Below are 16,764 nucleotides of genomic sequence, written 5' to 3'. Positions count from 1 at the left end.
ACAACCGAGATCAGCCATGATATAGAATGGCGGAGCCGGCTAGAGGGGCCGTTTGGCCTACTCTTGTTCCTAATTCTTATGAAGAGAACACCATGCCCATGTGATATTATTGAGAAATATCAGCTGATACGAAAGAAGTGCACTGTCCATGTATGGAGACTGGCCGAGATGGAACTTTCTACATGTCAATGCACAACTGCTATGGGAAGTAGGACTGGTGCTAAATAACAGGAGCAAGTAATAGTTACCATCCTGAGAATCAGCAGCAACTCATTCCTAACCAGTGGAAATAGTTACCCGGAGCGATTGGAGGATGCTGTAATTTGTAGATCAGCATTAGAGGGAAAAAATCAACATAGAAAATGACACAGCAGCAGGGTCTCTGCCATCGTAGCACTTGGACCCGGGACTCTGGATTGTGGGCTCAGTGGGACCTCCAAGTTCCCACAGTAAAGCCGGGCAAAGCACAACTGACAAAATCAGTTGCAAAAATATCGTTTAGGCACTTTACAGCCTTCCAGACTCAACATCGAGTTCAACAATTTCAGACTCTCCCCCATATTATGTAATTTATTTCTCTCTGCTGCCAATGGCAGCTGGTAATTATCCCGCCATTCACACCCTATCCAGACTCACCTTTTTCTAACCTGCCATTACCATCTCAATTCGCCCATCATCCCTTTTGTCTCTCTAATCTCTCCTACCTTCCACCCTATCACAGACCTCCCCTCCCCCTTTCAGCGCTCCTTAAGAATCTGTTCATTTCGAACATTCGCCAGTTCTGACGAAGGGTCATCGACCTGAAACGTTAACTCTGTTTCCTCTCCACAGACGCTGCCTGACCTGCTGAGATTTCCAGCTTTTTCTGTTTTTACTGCAAACATATCTGCCTGCCAACCCTGTAAAACATCCTGAAAGAAATCGTTTGACCCCTGCAAATGTTTTGGCAGGACCCTTGCTAAATTTAGGCTTTGCTTGGAATTGCAGATAGAATCAATGACAGCGCTGCCCACTGGAGGTGTGACTGATGGTCAGACTCTTGCATCCCCTGAAGTCGGCCATGGTTTAAGCGATGAAGACCACTGCATCGCTCAGTGATGGCGGTGACTGTCCAGGCCTTGGCTGCCCCATACTTGACAATCCTAATACCAATAAAAACAAGTTACGTGTCTATCACTGGAGGAAGGTGCAGCTCTCCCCTTGGATGCCTGTCAGTCAGGGTGTGTTAGCTACAGCGTGTGTGTAGGCAGGTGTGCAAATCTTAGAGACGAGGGAAGAAGTGGTGAAGCAAGGAGAAGAGCTCAACCACGGTAATGCCGGTCTGTATTTTATGTGGACTGAACTAAACACAATCAGCAGTCACTGAGTACAACTTCAAGAACACATAATGTGAAGACGATTTGTTTAGAAAATGGTTAAAAATGTTCATTTTTTTCCCCCACACAAACCACTCAATAAACAGATCAAATCAGGCAAGTCAACAGAAATGACACCCTGAGCTTATTATCATCCGTACTCCGAAATTCATCGTATAATACTGCATCTTACAAATAAAAAGTCCATACGAAATTGTTTTACAAAGATATATCTTTGGGTGCACACTGCATGAAGGCAAAAAATGTGCTAAAAACCAACCTTGCAACCGCACAATAATCACTACAGGTAGGTACAGAGTACAATAGAAACACATCTTAAATAAAACATTATATACATTAAATACGTTATAACCTTATCTGTCATTCCCCAGGCAAACATTTCAGTGCATATTTGAAGCACTAGCTATATCGATATAAAGAATTTACAGATACATTTGTACAGTAACATGAACTGCTGCCGCTCTGACAACACGTCTACACTCTGTCCTTGATTAAATACTGTTTATAAAAACTGTACATTTCAGTCTTTTTTAAAAAAAAACATATGTATTTATAAGAAGACAACTTGTATTGTCACTGCATAATGAGGTGACACAAAAAAAATGGATCAAGAGCGGGTGACAACATTGCAATTTCAGCGATCTTTGCTGACTCCAAGCAATTATAGAGCTGCCAAAATACACACTGTATGGCATATCAGTACCATGTTTCTTGTGCGGTTCTTGTTCTCTGAAGGAAAGATGAGTGAAGAATTAGTGCGATTCTTTTCCCTAATTTGCCAACGCTGTCATCAAAAAATGTACTCTGCATTTCTCTCCCCCCGCCCCTCATCAACACCCCAGGTAAGTACAACGCTCCTTCTCAGTGGCATTTACAACTTCTAACTTAGAGACAGCAAGCTCACCGATATTTCATGGTTAAAAAATAGGTTCTCGAGACAATGAGGAATGGCATTTTAGCAAATGGCAATTTTACAGTAATGGAATACATGTTAGAAAGTTTTATACACTCCACTTTTTAAATTTTGAAAGAAGAACCATAACTCTTTCGAAAGCATTAAAATGAAAAGCTCACAAAAAAAAAATCAGAAATTATATTTACACTGTACAAACATTATACCTACCAGCTGAACAAGTGCATCCAAGTACCTCATTTTTATAGCTGTCTAAAAGATGGATTGTGTATGAGAGAGGAGTCAGCATTTTTGCAGCCAGTTTTTGCGTATTTTTTTATTTCCAAATGTGAATGCAGCAACAGTTTCTTCACTGCAGTTCTCAAAGTGCAATCCCGTGTCTGCCTCCATCCGCTCGCTCAGCGCCCCACAATTCTTTGTGATTGTCTCTGCAGGAGTCCATTTTACATTAAAGCCAAAATGCAGTTTTTTTTCCTGAATAAAGTCAGTTCACAACAAAACTCTCCAATGAAGTCATGCAGACCATGTGCGATCCTCTAATTGCTCCACAAAACCCCTTGATCCAATCATCCTGAAAAAATGAAGGATTTTACTGTAGAGCACAGCATCCCACGAGCAGCAAAAAAACAGCAGAAAAAGCTTCACAGTTTGCAAAAATTGTGTACATTTGCATGCTTATATAACAATGATAGGCCAGGCTAAATATACTGACAGAATTCATTTAAAACACTCAACCACTGCAGATCCTTTTAAAAACAAAATCTGTACAGATGTGAACTGTTTGGTGCAAATGGTCTGGAACCACTCCTGGCTTCAAGCTACAAATCTACCCTTCCATTACTTATATTTATTCAAGAGTTAATTTCTCTCTCTCCTCCCCACCATCCCCACCCCCTCCTCCCCACCCCACCCACCACGATTATAGACACGTTAACTTACAATCCCAGTAATTTTCCAATAACATTTCCTCAGTTCCAAAAATATACCCTGAGCTCTGCAGAGCGCAATGTTGCTGCCAACATCCAGTCAAACAGATCCCCAAATGCCCAGTGTTAACAATCAGCAACAGAGCTGCGCTTTATCATGGTGCAAAACTGACGTTGCGATGTAATTGAGTCGAGCACATTGGAAACTCGGTTAAAGTTGTTTTTGGCACCTCGGAGTGGAAGAAAGTTCATTCAAGTAACCAGACTATGATGGCATATCTCATTATCATTTCTTGAAAAGTTTCCTCTGAACAGGCTCTGAAAGGGGCTTGTCAGCTTAAATAAAAACACACTAAAGGAGGACGAAGTGACAGATATCAGAATGTAAAAATAAAACATAATAACAGCAGGACATTTCCTTGTAGGGATATCACATGGGAATGATAAATATGAAAGCATTAAGTTTTGAGTTCAGCATCGTGATTTCGTGACTTACTGAGATTCGGTACAAATTGCTACGATGCAGTTAGTAACTTAGGTATTAGTTAGATCACTCTGAACTAACTTTCTTTCACTTACAAGGACCAATATAGCATTAATAAAACACCAACACTGGCTACAGGAAAGATGGATAGCCTGATCTCAGGTCTTTAACAACACACAGGTTGGTTCAGTTTCTTGTCCACACTTGCCCAGCAAAGACTAGGAACTCATTGTGTGGACAAAGACATGTCCAGCCACTCTTTCATGTTGAATTATAAAGCAGTTTCAGCTGTATATCAATGAAGATAATACTTTTAAAATACGTAATTTTTGATGAGGTGGTCTTATATCACACAGATACATAATATATTTCATTGCCACAGTAAAATCATATGGTCAGTCTTCCTTCATCAATTAAGCATTTTGATAACCTTGCTATACCTCACCAAACCACAATCAGGCATTTTATTTGGGAGCCATCCTGTTTTCTCAGTTGGGTGCACCCTCACCTCGGAGTCAAAGTCCCACTCCTGGGACTTGAGCACAAACATCTAGGCCAACACTCCCAGTGCAGTGCTGAGGGAGTGCTGCACTGTCAGAGATGCCGTCTTTCGGATGAGATGTTAAACCGAGACCCCGTCTGTTCTCTCAGGTGGACGTAAAAGATCCCATGGCACTATTTTGAAGAAGAGCAGGGGAGTTCTCCCCGGTGTCCTGGGGCCAATATTTATCCCTCAATCAACATCACAAAAACAGATTATCTGGTCATTATCACATTACTGTGTGTGGGAACTTGCTGTGCGCAAATTGGCTGCTGCGTTTCCCACATTACAACAGTAACTACACTCCAAAATAATTTAATTTTCTGTAAAGCGCTTTGGGGCGTCTGGTGGTCGGGAAAGTCGCTGTTTAAATGCAAGACCACAATCAAACATTGTATTTGTGAGTCAGCTTGCTGTGTAAGAGGGTATTAGGGACAATAATACTGTATTATTTTTAATAATGGGTGTCTAGTTGTTTATTGATTTAATCATTTTTATCTTCAAAACAAATGCAATCATAAATCCTGACTTTAAATTCGTACAGACTTTTTTCAGAAAATAGCAGGATTCACACATCATTGTGACGTTGTAGTAATAGATGAATTCTCCACAACATGGGCAATTTAAGCTTTGTTTTCATTTTTAACATGAGGTTCCATTCCACCTTTAGCAATGCATCAAATGTAATTCGAACTAAACTTTTGCTGTAAGTGGTATGAGAATCAAAAAGCCACAGTTCAACAGACACATGCTCAGTAACAAACGGGCTAAAAATATACAACAGTGGAAGAATTTTATGTGTTTTTTTGTAGTTCCCACAAAGCAATCAAACGACAGAGCTTTATATTGACTTATAGAAAAAAAAATTAAGGGCCATGTTTTCCTCTTTGTGTGAAGTTCAATAAAAAAAAATATAACCGAGCGAGCAGGGTAACAGCGATGGAATTATTCTTCGATATTATCGCTAAGGTTGAGTCTGGCTCCCGCGCAAAACTGTATTTACAAAACTTACCTGAAATTCATGGACACTGCTGCATTAAGAAGGGAACTGACATTGTGTTGCACCATACACCCACCGACGCAATACTTCAGCAAGGACCAGCAATAGGATTACTACAATGCTTGCTACCACAGTGACTGTGTGAGTGTAGCCATTCTTGTACCTACCAACAATTGTGCAGCATGCTTAAAGAGAGAAGCATATTATTCCAGTGCATTAAAAGTGCAACATCTCCACTGGCACTTGGGAATCCCCGGCCCAAGACCGCTCAAAGTGGAGGAGCAGCATCTGGGAAGGCCCCGAACACCTTGAGTCTCTTCACCGGGAGCACGCGGAGGCCAAGTACAAACAGCGGAAGGAGCGCACGACAACCCAAGCCCCCCACCCACCCGTCCCTCCAACCACCGTCTGCCCCACCTATGACAGAGACCTTGGGTCCCGCACTGGGCTCATCAGTCACCTGAGAACTGGTGTTAGTGTGGGAGCAAGTCATCCTCGACTCCAGGGGACCGCCGAAGAAGAAAATATATTATTCCAATATGCAATCATGTGACCACCAGTTCTCCAGCACCACGCCTGTAGTTAGAGGGGATTTGAAAATGATGGTCAGAGCCTCTGCTATTTCCTCCCTTAATTCTCTTAACAGCCTGGGATACATTTCATCTGGCCCTGGCGATTTATCTACTTTCAAAGATCCTTTCTCATTATGTTTATATCATCACAGACTTCACACTCCTGCTCCTTAACTACAATGCTTGCATCAACCCTCTCTTTTGTGAAGGCAGATACAAAGTATTCATTAAGAACCATACCCACTTCTTCCACCTCCACACACAGGTTACCTTTTTGGACTCTAACAGGCCCTATTCTTTCCTTAGTTATCCTCCTGCTCTTTATGTATTTTTGACACTTCTTTGGATTTTCCTTGATTTTAGTACCAATATTTTTCACGCCCTCTCTTAGAGAAATGTATTAGCATGGATAGAGAATTGGCTGGCGAACAGAAAGCAGAGAGTCGGGATAAATGGGTCCTTTTCGGGTTGGAAATCGGTGGTTAGTGGTGTGCCACAGGGATCGGTGCTGTGACCACAACTGTTTACAATATACATAGCTGACCTGGAAGAGGGGACGGAGTGTAGTGTAACAAAATTTGCAGATGACACTAAGATTAGTGGGAAAGCAGGTTGTGTAGAGGACACAGAGAGGCTGCAAAGAGATTTAGATAGGTTAAGCGAATGGGCTAAGGTTTGGCAGATGGAATACAATGTTGGAAAATGTGAGGTCATCCACCTTGGGAAAAAACACAGTAAAAAGGGATTATTATTTGAATGGGGAGAAATTACAACATGCTGCAGTGCAGAGGGACCTGGGGGTCCTTGTGCATGAATCCCAAAAAGTTAGTTTGCAGGTGCAACAGGTAATCAGGAAGGCAAATGGAATGTTGGCCTTCATTACGAGAGGGATGGAGTACAAAAGCAGGGAGGTCCTGCTGCAACTGTATAGGGTATTAGTGAGGCCGCACCTGGAGTACTGCGTGCAGTTTTGGTCACCTTACTTAAGGAAGGATATACTGGCTTTGGAGGGGGTACAGAGACGATTCACTAGGCTGATTCCGGAGATGAGGGGGTTACCTTATGATGATAGATTGAGTAGACTGGGTCTTTACTCGTTGGAGTTCAGAAGGATGAGGGGTGATCTTATAGAAACATTTAAAATAATGAAAGGGATAGACAAGATAGAGGCAGAAAGGTTGTTTCCACTGGTCGGGGAGACTAGAACTAGGGGGCACAGCCTCAAAATACGGGGGAGCCAATTTAAAACAGAGTTGAGAAGAAATTTCTTCTCCCAGTGGGTTGTGAATCTGTGGAATTCTCTGCCCAAGGAAGCAGTTGAGGCTAGCTCATTGAATGTATTCAAGTCACAGATAGATAGATTTTTAACCAATAAGGGAATTAAGGGTTACGGGGAGCGGGCGGGTAAGTGGAGCTGAGTCCACGGCCAGATCAGCCATGATCTTGTTGAATGGGTCAAGGGGCTAGATGGCCTACTCCTGTTCCTAATTCTTATGTTCTTATGCTCTTTGCTTTCCTGATTCCTTTTAAATTTCATCCCTGCAATTTCTATACTCCGTTTGGCTTTCTGCAGTATTTAGCTCTCAGTATCTGACAAAAGCTTCCCATTTATTTTCCATTATCTTACTCTGTATGCTCCTCGACATCGAGGGGCTCTAGATTTGGGAGTCCCACTCTTTCTCTTTGTGGTAGCGTATTTGCACTGAACCCTATCTCCTCTAGAGTTTCTCCAGTATTGAGCCCTCGGTATCTGTCATAAACCTCCCTTTTTTTTCTTTATCCTCCCTGTAAGCCCCTCGACAGCCAGGGGGCTCTAGATTAGTTAGTCCAACCCTTTTTCTTTAAGGGAACATACTTGCTCTGAAGCCTCCGGATCTCCTCCTTGAAAGCCTCCCACTGCCCTGACACTGATTTACCATCAAGTAGCTGTTTCCAGTCCACTTTGGCTAAACCACATCTCAGCTTCGCAAAATTGGCCTTTCCCCAATTGATAACTTTTATTCCTGGTCTATCTTTGTCCTTTTCCGTAACTACACTAAATCTAACTGAATTATGATCACTGGCACCCAGAATGCTCTCCCACTGATAACCCTTCCACCTGCCCAGCTTCATTCCCTAAAAATAAGTCCAGAACTGCTCCCTCCCTTGTCGGGCTTGCTATGCATTGGCTAAAAAAATTCTCCTGAATGCACTTTAAGAATTCTGCTCCCTCTATACCTTTTACACTGATTCGATCCCAGTTCATACAAGGACTATGTGTTTTCAGTTTAGTCTACATTTGAAAAAGATAACACTTATTTTCCTGAACAGAAGAATGACAGGCAGCAGGGGATATACAAGAAATATAATTTTATTCAGTGAAAAGGTACACGTGCTGTAAATCTGTGATGTGTTTTCTGTGATGTTTGCACCTTCTGGCTCATATCCTTCTCGGTACCACATGTACACGTGTTCAGTGGAGGCGGAGGATGCCAATTGCTGAGTTGCCTGCGATTCTCAAGACCCATTACTTGGATCTTGGAATAACCCTGAGGTGTCTACCACAGTGCCAGAAATGTTGCTGGGGATTCACTGCTTTCTGAGACAGTGGTTGGAGCCATTCCTGCAGGCAGTGGCCCGGAAACGCTGGCGTCATCACCCTGCTCCTGTGCTTCTCCACACGTATCGCTATGGTATCTGAATGTTTAGCAGTGGGCTCTTCAAGTCCCTCGCGCTCACAACAGCCACCAGCGTTCTACGCTGACAGTAACAAGGTTTGTGGATCCTATCTGACTGCCAGCTCTCATCACTCTCATCACTGGAGTCCTGCACCTAATGAAAATAAGCTTGGCCCCTGCATATCGTGGGTGGGAATTCTCGTGAGAACGGGAGTTGACACCTACAATATATAGTGGTTTAATCACTTCACAATAGGACTTGGGAGGAGTGCTAAGGGAAGAGGGAAGAGAAGGCGGCAATGGATGGTAAAAAGGAAAGTGACCAATCTAGCAGCAGCACTTTGGGGCGGGGATGAAGAAGAGTTCCAGCATAAACTGGGAAAGGAGTGGGGGAGGAAGTGTGAGTGCGAATTAAGGGGAGAGAGTGCCAGCTAGATCTGAGGTCTTGCAGGGGGATGGGAACCAATGCAGGGAGATAGAGGGAAACAAAAAGGAGGCAAAAACAAAAGACAGAAAGGAGATGAGGAAAAGTGGAGGGCAGAGAAACCCAAGGCAAAGAACAAAAAGGGCCATTGTACAGCAAAATTCTAAAAGGACAGAGGGTGTTAAAAAAACAAGCCTAAAGGCTTTGTGTCTTAATGCAAGGAGTATCCGCAATAAGGTGGATGAATTAACTGTGCAAATAGATGTTAACAAATATGATGTGATTGGGATTACGGAGACGTGGCTCCAGGATGAGCAGGGCTGGGAACTCAACATCCAGGGGTATTCAACATTCAGGAAGGATAGAATAAAAGGAAAAGGAGGTGGGGTAGCATTGCTGGTTAAGGAGGAGATTAAGGCAATAGTTAGGAAGGACATTAGCTTGGATGATGTGGAATCTATATGGGTAGAGCTGCAGAACACCAAAGGGCAAAAAACGTTAGTGGGAGTTGTGTATAGACCTCCAAACAGTAGTAGTGATGTTGGGGAGGGCATCAAACAGGAAATTAGGGGTGCGTGCAATAAAGGTGCAGCAGTTATAATGGGTGACTTTAATATGCACATAGATTGGGCTAACCAAACTGGAAGCAATACGGTGGAGGAGGATTTTCTGGAGTGCATAAGGGATGGTTTTTTAGACCAATATGTCGAGGAACCAACTAGGGGGGAGGCCATCTTAGACTGGGTGTTATGTAATGAGAAAGGATTAATTAGCAATCTCGTTGTGCGAGGCCCCTTGGGGAAGAGTGACCATAATATGGTGGAATTCTGCATTAGGATGGAGAATGAAACAGTTAATTCAGAGACCATGGTCCAGAACTTAAAGAAGGCTAACTTTGAAGGTATGAGGCGTGAATTGGCTGAGATGGATTGGCGAATGATACTTAAGGGGTTGACTGTGGATGGGCAATGGCAGACATTTAGAGACTGCATGGATGAACTACAACAATTGTACATTCCTGTCTGGCATAGAAATAAAAAAGGGAAGGTGGCTCAACCGTGGCTATCAAGGGAAATCAGGGATAGTATTAAAGCCAAGGAAGTGGCATACAAATTGGCCAGAAATAGCAGCGAACCTGGTGACTGGGAGAAATTTAGAACTCAGCAGAGGAGGACAAAGGGTTTGATTAGGGCAGGGAAAATGGAGTATGAGAAGAAGCTTGCAGGGAACATTAAGACGGATTGCAAAAGTTTCTATAGATATGTAAAGAGAAAAAGGTTAGTAAAGACAAATGTAGGTCCCCTGCAGTCAGAATCAGGGGAAGTCATAACGGGGAACAAAGAAATGGCGGACCAATTGAACAAGTACTTTGGTTCGGTATTCACGAAGGAGGACACGAACAACCTTCTGGTTATAAAAGGGGTCGGGGGGTCTAGTAAGGAGGAGGAACTGAGGGAAATCCTTATTAGCCGGGAAATTGTGTTGGGGAAATTGATGGGATTGAAGGCCGATAAATCCCCAGGGCCTGATGGACTGCATCCCAGAGTACTTAAGGAGGTGGCCTTGGAAATAGTGGATGCGTTGACAGTCATTTTCCAACATTCCATTGACTCTGGATCAGTTCCTATGGAGTGGAGGGTAGCCAATGTAACCCCACTTTTTAAAAAAGGAAGGAGAGAGAAAACAGGGAATTATAGACCGGTCAGCTTGACATCGGTAGTGGGTAAAATGATGGAATCAATTATTAAGGATGTCATAGCAGTGCATTTGGAAAGAGGTGACATGATAGGTCCAAGTCAGCATGGATTTGTGAAAGGGAAATCATGCTTGACAAATCTTCTGGAATTTTTTGAGGATGTTTCCAGTAGAGTGGATAAGGGAGAACCAGTTGATGTGGTATATTTGGACTTTCAGAAGGCGTTCGACAAGGTCCCACACAAGAGATTGATGTGCAAAGTTAGAGCACATGGGATTGGGGGTAGTGTACTGACATGGATTGAGAACTGGTTGTCAGACAGGAAGCAAAGAGTAGGAGTAAATGGGTACTTTTCAGAATGGCAGGCAGTGACTAGTGGGGTACCGCAAGGTTCTGTGCTGGGGCCCCAGCTGTTTACACTGTACATTAATGATTTAGATGAGGGGATTAAATGTAGTATCTCCAAATTTGCGGATGACACTAAGTTGGGTGGCAGTGTGAGCTGCGAGGAGGATGCTGTGAGGCTGCAGAGCGACTTGGATAGGTTAGGTGAGTGGGCAAATGCATGGCAGATGAAGTATAATGTGGATAAATGTGAGGTTATCCACTTTGGTGGTAAAAACAGAGAGACAGACTATTATCTGAATGGTGACAGATTAGGAAAAGGGGAGGTGCAAAGAGACCTGGGTGTCATGGTACATCAGTCATTGAAGGTTGGCATGCAGGTGCAGCAGGCGGTTAAGAAAGCAAATGGCATGTTGGCCTTCATAGCAAGGGGATTTGAGTACAGGGGCAGGGAGGTGTTGCTACAGTTGTACAGGGCATTGGTGAGGCCACACCTGGAGTATTGTGTACAGTTTTGGTCTCCTAACCTGAGGAAGGACATTCTTGCTATTGAGGGAGTGCAGCGAAGGTTCACCAGACTGATTCCCGGGATGGCGGGACTGACCTATCAAGAAAGACTGGATCAACTGGGCTTGTATTCACTGGAGTTCAGAAGAATGAGAGGGGACCTCATAGAAACACATAAAATTCTGACGGGGTTAGACAGGTTAGATGCAGGAAGAATGTTCCCAATGTTGGGGAAGTCCAGAACCAGGGGTCACAGTCTAAGGATAAGGGGTAAGCCATTTAGGACCGAGATGCGGAGGAACTTCTTCACCCAGAGAGTGGTGAACCTGTGGAATTCTCTACCACAGAAAGTTGTTGAGGCCAATTCACTAAATATATTCAAAAAGGAGTTAGATGAGGTCCTTACTGCTAGGGGGATCAAGGGGTATGGCGAGAAAGCAGGAATGGGGTACTGAAGTTGAATGTTCAGCCATGAACTCATTGAATGGCGGTGCAGGCTAGAAGGGCCGAATGGCCTACTCCTGCACCTATTTTCTATGTTTCTATGTTTCTATGTTTCTAAAGAGTTTTTTTTTTAATACATTCCTGGGATGTGGGCGTCGCTGGCAAGGCCGGCATTTATTGCCCGTCCCTAATTGCCCGGTGAGAAGGTGGTGGTGAGCCGCCATTTCAGGGGGAAGTTAGGAGTCAACCACATTGCTGTAGGTCTGGAGTCACATATCGGCCAGACCGGGTAAGGGCGGCAGATTTCCTTCCCTCAAGGACATTAGTGAACCAGCTGAGTTTTTCCGACAAACCAGGTAGTTCCATGGTCACCATTACTGGCACTGGCTTTTTATTCCTGATTTATTTAATGAACTGAGTGTAAATTCCCCAGCTGCTGTGTTGGGATTTGAATTCGGGTCTCAGGATCATCAGTCCAGACCTCTAGATTACTAGCCCAGTAATATAACCACTGAGCCACCATATCTCGTGCTAATGTAAATGAGGGAAGAAGATTGTCACCTTGAATAGGAAGCAAGTATAAGCTTGAACTCGGTTGGAGGGGAAGAAGAGATCCAGGTTGAATTGAGAGTGAGAATAGTGCCAGTATCAACTGGGAGGGACATAAAAACATAGAAAGTAGGTGCAGGAGTAGGCCATTCAGCCCTTCGAGCCTGCACCACCATTCAATAAGATCATGGCTGATCATTCACCTCAGTACCCCTTTCCTGCTTTCTCTCCATACCCCTTGATCCCTTTAGCCGTAAGAGCCATATCTAACTCCCTCTTGAATATATCCAATGAACTGGCATCAACAACTCTCTGCGGTAGGGAATTCCACAGGTTAACAACTCTCTGAGTGAAGAAGTTTCTCCTCATCTCAGTCCTAAATGGCTTTCCCCTTATCCTTTCCCTGGTTCTGGACTTCCCCAACATCGGAAACATTCTTTCTGCATCTAGCCTGTCCAGTCCCATCAGAATTTTATATGTTTCTATGAGATCCCCTCTCATCCTTCTAAACTCCAGTCAATAAAGGCCCAGTTGATCCAGTCTTTCCTCATAGGTCAGTCCTGCCATCCCGGGAATCAGTCTGGTGAAACTTTGCTGCACTCCCTCAATAGCAAGAACGTCCTACCTCAGATTAGGAGACAAAAATTGAACACAATATTCCAGGTGAGGCCTCACCAAGGCCCTGTAAAACTGCAGTAAGACCTCCCTGCTCCTATACTCAAATTCCCTAGCTATGAAGGCCAACATACCATTTGCCTTCTTCACCGCCTGCTGTCCCGGCATGCCAACTTTCAATGACTGATGAACCATGACACCCAGGTCTCGTTGCACCTCCCCTTTTCCTAATCTGCCGCCGTTCAGATAATATTCTGCCTTTGTGTTTTTGCCCCCAAAGTGGATAGCCTCATATTTATCCACATTATACTGCATCTGCCATGCATTTGCCCACTCACCTAACCTGTCCAAGTCACCCTGCAGCCTCTTAGCGTCCTCCTCACAGCTCACACCACCACCCAGTTTAGTGTCATCTGCAAACTTGGAGATCACAACTCAATTCCTTCATCTAAATTATTGATGTATATTGTAAATAACGGGGGTCCCAGCACTGAGCCCTGCGGCACCCACTAGTAACTGCCTGCCATTCTGAAAAGGACCCGTTTATCCTGACTCTCTGCTTCCTGTCTGCCGACCAGTTCTCTATCCACGTCAGTACATTACCCCCAATACCATGTGCTTTAATTTTGCACACCAATCTCTTGTGTGGGATCTTGTCAAAAGTCTTTTGAAAGTCTAAATACACCACATCCACTGGTTCGCCCTTCTCCACTCTACTAGTTACATCCTCAAAACATTGCAGAAGATTTGTCAAGCATGATTTCCCTTTCATAAATCCATGCTGACTTGGACCAATCCTGTCACTGCTTTCCAAATGTGCTGCTATTTCATCTTTAATAATTGATTGACATTTTCCCCACTGCTGATATCAGGCTAACCGATCTATAATTACCTGTTTTCTCTCTCCCTTCTTTTTAAAAAAGTGGTGTAACATTAGCTACCCTCCAGTCCATAGGAACTGATCCAGAGTCGATAGAATGTTGGAAAATGATCACCAATGCATCCACTATTTTTAGGGCCACTTCCTTAATACTCTGGGATGCAGACTGTCAGGCACCGGGGATTTATCGGCCTTCAATCCCATCAATTTCCCTAACACAATTTCCCGCCGAATAAGGATATCCTTCAGTTCCTCCTTTTCACTAGACCCTCAGTCCCCTAGTATTCCGGAAGGTTATTTGTGTCTTCCTTCGTGAAGATAGAACCAAAGTATTTGTTCAACTGGTCTGCCATTTCTTTGTTCCCCATTATAAATTCACCTGAATCTGACTGCAAGAGACCTGCGTTTGTCTTCACATATCTGTAGAAGCTTTTACAGTCAGTTTTTATGTTCCCGGCAAGCTTCCTCTCATAGTCTTTTTCCCCCTCCTAATTAAACCTTTTGTCCTCCTCTGCTGAATTCTATATTTTTTCCAGTCCTCAGGTTTGCTGCTTTTTCTGGCCAATTTATATGCCACTTCCTTGGATTTAACACTATTCTTAACTTCCCAAAGGAGAAGGGGTTGTCTCTGTGACAGGGCAGGGAGTTGGATTGGATAGAGTAGGAGCCATTTTAACTCTACCTACCCAGCACAAACTGGGCACAGAGGCAGTTAAAAATGAACACGTAAAATACCCATTGAGATCCCGACCATCTGCAATGATAACCTGCAGGACGTTGCAGGCAGAAGAGGTGCCCATCTAAAGCCAGTGGGATCCTGTTACATCACTACGGTCCTGCTGCAAATTTAATTGGGGCGTGAGCGGGGAAGCCGCTGTGGCTCTTTCAACTTTGCTCTATAACCTGGGGCAACTCACAAGGAGCCTTTGGTTTGCCCTGTACGTACTGGCCCCGTAACGACCGACATCTCCACTCGGACTATAACACCCAGTGACATCTACTTCGCTCTACGCAGCCCTATCTTCATTGCTCAATGTCTATCCCAGATACTGCTCGACCCAAGGGTGTGTGGTGATGTCTGGCGATGCACCCCAAAGAATGAGATTCTCCACGCTCTGTCGAGAGAGCAGATGGGACATTATTAGTACTGAATCACCATTACGCAGTCAGGCATTTTAAATACATGTACTATGGAGCACTTGTGTACAAGTGTGTATGGACTCGCAGAATAGTAGAACACAAGACACATACCTTGTTCCACTGTACCTCCGACCTCATGTGCATCATCATCTCCTATAGCCTCCCTCCCGAGTATTGCCTCCAGTTAAAGGCTGCTGTTCCAAGGGCCCGCCACCTGATCCCCTCTTCACCCTCCTGTTGTGTGCAAGCTTCACCTTTAAACATAAGAGCATTTAAATTCAGAAGGGAGTGAAGGGTTATGGGGAGCGGGCAGGGAAGTGGAGCTGAGTCCATGATCGGATCAGCCATGATCGTATTGAATGACAGAGCAGGCTTGAGGGACCAAATGGCTGACTCCTGCTCCTATTTCTTATGTTCTTATGATTGGAACAATGTAAACTTTTTCCAGCAGTACATTCTCTGCCTTTCTGGTAGCGTAATGCAACTTGCAATGGCCCGTTTTAAAGTGTACCATTTTTTTCTCAACATGGCTAAGGTTGTTAAGAGAAGCAAGAGAGGAAATAGCAGAGGACCTTGGAGTGCATCGGGGAGATGCGTCGGGGTCAAGTACCAAGTACCCGGTCTACTGTAAAGACCGGGTACTTGGTACTTGAAGGCTAGGTAGATAAGGTGGTTAAGAAGGCACATGGGATACATGCCTTTATTAGCCGAGGCATAGAATACAAGAGCCAGGGAGATTATGCTTGAACTGTATAAAACACTAGTTAGGCCACAGCTGGAGTACTGCGTTCAGTTCTGGTCACCACATCTCAGGAAAGATGTGATTGCGCGAGAGAGGGTACAGAGGAGATTTATGAGGATGTTGCCAGGACTGGAGAATTTTAGCTACAAGGAAAGATTGGATAGGCTGGGTTTGTTTTCTTTGGAACAGAGGAGGCTGAGGGGAGACCATATTAAGGTGTATAAAATTATGAGGGGCCTAGATAGAAGGACCCGTTTCCCTTGGCAGAGGGGTCAACAACCAGGAGGCATAGATTTAAAGTAAGTGGTAGGATGTTTAGAGGGGATTTGAGGAGAATTTTTTTCACCCAGAGGGTGGTGGGGGTCTGGAACTCACGGCCTGAAAGGGTGGTAGAGGCAGAAACCCTCACCACATTTAAAAAGTAGCTGGATGTACACCTGAAGTGCCGTAACCTACAGGGCTACGGACCGAGAGCTGGAAAGTGGGATTAGGCTGGGCAGCTCTTTGTCGGCTGGCACGGACACGATGGGCCGAATGGCCTCCTTCTGTGCTGTAAATATCTATGGTTCTAGTGTGTAAATACATATTCTCCTCCCCCTCAATTACTAGCAGACCTCTCGTGGTATTGCTCCCAGGAGTCAAATCATAAGCTGTTTTATGTCCTGTATTATCAAAGGTACCAAATCCAAAGTTGCCTATGAATTATCACAATCATAATAAACAAATAACTTATATGATTGAAAATGTCGTATTCTCTCAGGGATTTATTCAGCTCGCTTTTAAAAGGCTGTATTCACTTCATAGTTACCACATTTCTTAATCATTGCCGTCTGAGACGCACTGCTATGAAAATAAATAATTTCTGCCAAGCAATGAGGGGAGGTGATGTGGTTATAGATCTGTTGGTAGAGCGATGTAGGAGCAGTGAGACAATATGCTGGGGGGGGGGGGGG

General features: G+C 44.1%; 1 protein-coding gene across 1 annotated transcript in view; it reads right to left on the bottom strand.

Annotated features, from left to right (window-relative positions):
• Positions 1–2,482: 2,482 nt before the first annotated feature.
• ahdc1 (AT hook, DNA binding motif, containing 1) overlaps positions 2,483–16,764 on the bottom strand; it is a 244,764-nt gene continuing 230,482 nt past the window's right edge. The window contains exon 4 of the mRNA XM_070898781.1: positions 2,483–2,860. The gene's annotated coding sequence lies outside the window, so the exon portion shown is untranslated. The remainder of the gene's footprint in view (positions 2,861–16,764) is intronic.

This window comes from Pristiophorus japonicus, chromosome 14, assembly GCF_044704955.1.
Source record: "Pristiophorus japonicus isolate sPriJap1 chromosome 14, sPriJap1.hap1, whole genome shotgun sequence".
Taxonomy (NCBI): Eukaryota; Metazoa; Chordata; class Chondrichthyes; family Pristiophoridae; genus Pristiophorus; species Pristiophorus japonicus.
Note: the sequence above shows the minus strand (reverse complement) of the source record. Positions and strands in the feature narration are given on the sequence as shown.